Below are 6000 nucleotides of genomic sequence, written 5' to 3' on the forward strand. Positions count from 1 at the left end.
TGACAATGAGTTTTCCATATTTCCTCAAGAAATCTAAATGTAATATTGCTTGCTTCAAGTGTAATCGCTTGTCGTCTAAATTCCGTAAAATTTATACCCATCAGGCCACCGACCAATAGGGATTTAAAAGAGAGAATAAGAGAATATGGAGAAGAATAAACAGATTAACCAATTTATGTTCAAAACATTTAATTTGGGGGAAGGGTTAGACTATTCCAGTAGCCTATCTCTAGACAGTAAGGCTATGGTTTTGCAAATACCGGCTCCTAAACTAAAATGTCTGAGGGTCAGCAGACCCCTTGCCCTCCCTAGTTCAGGCACCCCTCATCTCAGACATGTTTATCTCTTTCTTCAATCGGGGGAAAACAGGTGTCGATATCGCCTGTGTTATTTATATGTTGGCGTGCATTTCACTGCATGTTTCGAACATGTTAAGCTTTTAGAATTAGTACTCCTCATCAGCCTGGCTTTACAATTAGCATTTGATTAAAAAAAAAACGACCGCACACTATGTGTGTACACTCAAGGATTATCTAAATTCAGTGTGACTTCCATGAATTGCTTAATACACAGTGAATTGGATGTTTGGATGTGGTATTATGGGCTCCGTTCTACATTGTTAGTAAAAGCTAAGCTATTCGCTGTGGCAATGGCCCAAACCATCACTATGCAGACAGATTGTATCGCTGAAAGGCAAAGTTTAAATCTGCACTGAATAAATTAGTCACTGCAGTCATCCCGAGAGGTTTGGTTAAAGAATTGAAAGAAATAACAATGAATGAGAAATAGCGATGAATGTATAATGAATAACTAACCCCCTAAATTCACAGCTCAATTAGCACAGTGTGTGTTATTTTTATCTGTCAATACATCTGTGGCTGAGAAGAAAAATAGGTGAGGATATCAAAAAGGTGATGGGTTATTAGAGTACGTTTGAATTGTTAACATCCCTTGGTGATGTAAGTGTGTGTTTTAACTTTCACAATCATTTACTGTCTTATTCATGGGGTACAGTGGGTCACCAGCTTAGACGTAAATTTATATACAGAGTTATTTAATAGAGAGGGACTGGAAAGTGTGCCCTTCCCCTTGGAATATGGTGTTTCAAAGTGAGAAGAACATGGCTGTATTTAATGAGGGCTTGATGTCTATCTCCACACATTTCACCTTACAACATGGGAGGCATAAATTGGTACGGCATCTGGTTTCAGTGAATACTTAACAATCAGATATAGGCAAGGCAAGGCAACTTTATTTATAAAGCACTTTTCATACACAAGGCAGACTCAGTGCTTCACATATAAACATTGTCATACAATAAAATAAAAGATAAGTAAAAGAAAACATGCAAAGAAATGAGTAAAATAGAAAGTTAAAAAGGCATTTTAGTAATACAATAGAAAATAAAGGCAAAGTTAAAAAAGCTTTTTAGAAAGTGCAATGTATTTAAGATTTAGCAGAAAGCTAAAGCAAGCATAAAAGTCTTCAGTCTTGTTTTAAAGGTGCTCAGAGTTGGGGCAAGTCTTAAATCCTCAGGGAGTTTATTCCAGCTATTTGTTGCATAGTAACTAAATCCTGCTTTCCCATGTTTTGTGTTTACTCTGGGGATAATTAACAGATTGGTCTCAGAAGATCTTAGTGGTCTAGAAGGCGTATGTAGTGGAAGCATATCAGTTAAATATTTTGGGCCTAAACCATGTAGGGATTTATAGGTTAGCAACATGATTTTAAAATCAATTCCCTGACCTACAGGAAGCCATTGTAACGATTTAAGAACTGGTGTAATATGTTCAACTTTTTTGGTCTTTGTCAGAGCTCTAGCAGCAGCATTCTGAACAAGCTGAAGCTTCCTCAGAGTTTGTTTTGGGAGACCTGTAAGGAGACCATTGCAGTAATCAAGCTTACTAGTGATAAAGGCATGTACAAGTTTTTGTAAGTCTTCAGTGGACATGAGCCCCCTAAGTCTTGCCACATTTTTAAGGGGATAATATGCAGATTTTGTAACTGATTTGATGTGACTGTCGAAATGTAAATCTGAATCCATGATCACCCCTAGATATACAGGACATTACAAGCACATCATTATCATGAGTGCTCTTTTTTATCCATTTGTGAATGTAACCTGTGGCGTTCTCATGGCACATCGAATCCATTCAACGAACAGGGGAAGGTTTTACAATGTGGAGAGGAAAACACATACATGCACGCTTTTAGAAATGCAAACTTGGCACCGACACAACTCGCTGTTCTGTGAAATAAATTTCATTAGTAATCTTAGACAGGAACGGAGCATACAAGGCAAGAAGTCAACAGGAAAACGACACGCCTGTCTGATTTGAATTATATCATGTATTTCCTGAATTAAATAATTTATCTTAAAAAAGCCAAAAAATAAATAAGTCTTCCTTTCAATAGGAGACAAACAGCTCATTGCTAAGAACCTCCCCCTTACACACACACACACACACACACACACACACACACACACACACACACACACACACACACACACACACACACACACACACTCTCTATTTATAACAGCCTCAGTAGCGGCATGCTAAAGAGGAGCTTCTATTCAAGCCGTCGGGAACACAGGCTTGAAAAAGGATATAGTGGTTACAAAGAAGCAAGGCTATCTAATATTAAGGTGCAATTATCTACCGGGGAAGCTGTTTAAATTACATCTCCCTATTTATCTCTATCTCATTCTCTCCCCCTCTCTGCCCCTGTCTTTGTGCATTGTAATAGCGCGCTCATGAACCAGATCACGTACCCTCACCCCTCGCCTGTTCAGTCTCTTATGAAGAAATAGGATATAATGGCAGAAAATGTGGTTTAATGAACTGTTTTGTGTGTCCAGGTCAGAAGTGGGGGATGTGGATTATTTGCAATTAATATGATGTCGGTGGATTTGAAGTGAAAAGGCACAATGGGGACAATGGGTTGTTAAGGTTAAGTCGGGCAGGGAGGGAACACAACTGGAGCAAAACGCAAGCCCAGCAGGGTCTGGGCAGGACTGTAAGATGAAAGGCTCCACCTATCAAAGGTGTGGGTTTGTGTGTATGTGCGTGTGTGTATGTGTATGTGCGTGCGTGTGTGTGCGTGCGTGTGTATGTGCGTGCGTGCGTGTGTGTGTGCGTGCGCGTGTGTGTATGTGTGTGCGTGCGTGTGTATGTGCGTGCGTGCGTGTGTGTGTGTGTGTGTGTGTTTAGGGGGGAGGGGATGACGTACAACCTCAGCGGGGAAGCATGGCTGACATCAGAACCTCATGCAGTAGCCCCTCTCAGAGCAATCCCTGCTATCCAGGATCCACCCCTCCCCTCTAGGAACGGGTGTCCCTGTCTCATGAGAGGCTCTCGGTGTTATGTCGATAGCTCAACCGGTGAGGCTTGATCAATTTCAATTAAACTGAATGAGGGAATTTGTTGTAATTGCGATTAGGCAACGCAACAATCCATCTTTTTGTCTGGGATACTTTTTAACCACTGACATCGATCGACTGACAGCGATATGATCAAGTGTGTTCGCTGGTGAAAAACGCGTTTGCTCATTACCTTTCCTGACTACTTTTCAGGAGTAGAAATATACTTTGTAATATAAAATACTTTATTTGAACCACTAAAAAAGTACAGGCTCAAGTGCCGTGGAATTATTCCCAGTAAGGTTGTGTAAAAAATCAGAAGGATAGGTTGTTAAAACAGAATATAATAGAAAAAGGGTGTTTTTCCGCAGCAGTGGTGGAGAGACATCACTCTACTATCACACCGCCTCACCCAGCGAAAACACGCACATTACACACAGTGGGTCAATATCACGCCTAAATGTCTGCTCTCTTTGCACAGCGTTGTTAAAGTCTCGGCTTGATATATTCACCACTTCACGTGATGCACCGGGATGTTTAGTCATGCGCAGAGCCAATCCCTTCCTGTCCACACTTCCCATCAATTTGAAAACGACCAGCTTTCTCAGCGGTGTGACCAGCGCATGACCATCGCGGGACGCCAGGTCCTGCGGGATAACTCTCCCTGCAAGGTCGTGCTTTATGTCTTATTGATTACCCCCGCGGATTGGTCGTACAGTCCAATAAAGCGCGAGGGGCCATGGGCTGCTTATCACAAACCCAGATCCTCATAAAGACTGCCTGGCTCTCCTTGTTTATTAAGGTGTAAGCCTGAAGGCTTTTGTGATTGGGATTGGGAAGTAATCGGCAATGAGTGAAACACTGTAAAAATCAACTCGTTGGCCCGGCCGAGGTGTAATATATATATATTGTGTTTGTTTCCTTTGGCAGGATTTAAAGTAGGCCTACACCACAGACGGTACGGAGGCAATTCATGTAAATGCAGTTGACCTATCGACAGCAAAAAGTTTAAATGTTTGATTTCGATTGTTCCATTTGTGGAGCAGTTTCCTAGACAACAAAGTTTGCATGTTGCCTAGTTACCAGTTGCAGAATAAAAAACTAAATGAATGGTAAAAGGTCTGCGGAAACGTATTTTAACCTTGGTGACACATCGTTTGTCTGGCTTATGTGGCCCTCAAGTGCAAACCTATAGCCTACATACTCACCCTTTTACTTATAACCGACATAACATAGCAGCTAATTATCAGCTAAACAGCGATTTACAAAATGTATTCCTTTCACTACTTTGACATAGAGCAATTGATTGTATGGCTTAATGTCACATGATTTTTGATATTCCAATTTAATTTATAGATTAAAGGTACCCATATGCAGAAAATACATTTATTAAATTGTGCTCATAAACACATTCTTCACCGCTAAGAGAGAGCCTATTGAAATCTCAAGGAATTTAGCATTTTTCTTAGCGAGCCTCGTTTCCGCGGGTGGGCGAGGTCTGGAGAGAATAGAGCGGGGGGGGGGGGGGAGTAGTCTACTTTAGCTCGCCTGACTCACACTGTGTACAAGGAAATTATGCATGCAACCTGATTGTAAACCTGTTCAAATCCTTAACTGCAAATGTTCAAACGTGTCATAGAGGTTCTGTGAGGATGTTTATTTACAATGAGTATGTAGGGTAGCCTTGAACAAGGATGATAGATAAATAATTTACATCAAAATTGCCTTGGAGCGAACCATCCCAGATAATACAAGGCTGTGTACAGCTGTCATAAATCCTAGTACACGACTAAAACTAGATCTACAAAAATACGTGCATTGTTGAATCACATTTAATGAATCAGACCCTTTAAAAAGGCTCAAGTAGGCAGCGAGGTCAGGGGTAATCCTTGGAGTTCACCAGATATCTGGAGAAGCTTTTAGATTGTGTGAGCTGTTAACTAAGGGCCAGTTCACCTAGAGGCTGCCCTGCATTTCTTATGAGTCGGGCGATACCTCCCTATACGTGTGTGTGTGTGTGTGTGTGCGTGTGCGTGTGCGTGTGTGTGTTCGTGGTTACATGTGATAAGCATGCATTTCCTATGGTGCTTGTACATCGCAACGTCACATCGCAATGGCATCGCAAAGAGCAAAGTAAAGTTCAACACAATTCCTCTGGTTGAACTTGAAAAGGTGATAAAGGCACCGAAGCCAACAACTTGTGTTTTGTTTCCTCTCCCTTCCAAGGTTCTCAAGGAACTTCTTCCCACGTAGGGGTCTGCAATCCTCTCGCTTATGAATCTCTCGCTTTCCACAGGAATCGTTCCCTCGAATTTCAAGGCTGCAGTGTTAATACCGCTACTCAAAAAGCCTGGCTTAGATCCTGAATTAGTCAGCAACTATCGGCCTAAATTGAACCTGCCCTTCCTGTCCAAGGTACAGGAAAGGATTGTAGCAAAGCAAATCGTTGAATATCTGACGAGGAACTATCTCTTCAAACCTTTCCAGTCGGGGTTCAGGAATTTCCACTCAACTGAAACTGCTGTGACAAGAGTTGTAAATGATATCCTTCTTGCTTTGGATACAAATGCAAGCTTGATGCTTGTGCTGCTGGACCTCAGTGCTGCGTTCGACATGATCGACCACAGCATTCTACT

This window comes from Pollachius pollachius (genome assembly GCF_949987615.1).
Source record: "Pollachius pollachius genome assembly, chromosome: 2".
NCBI lineage: Eukaryota > Metazoa > Chordata > Actinopteri > Gadiformes > Gadidae > Pollachius > Pollachius pollachius.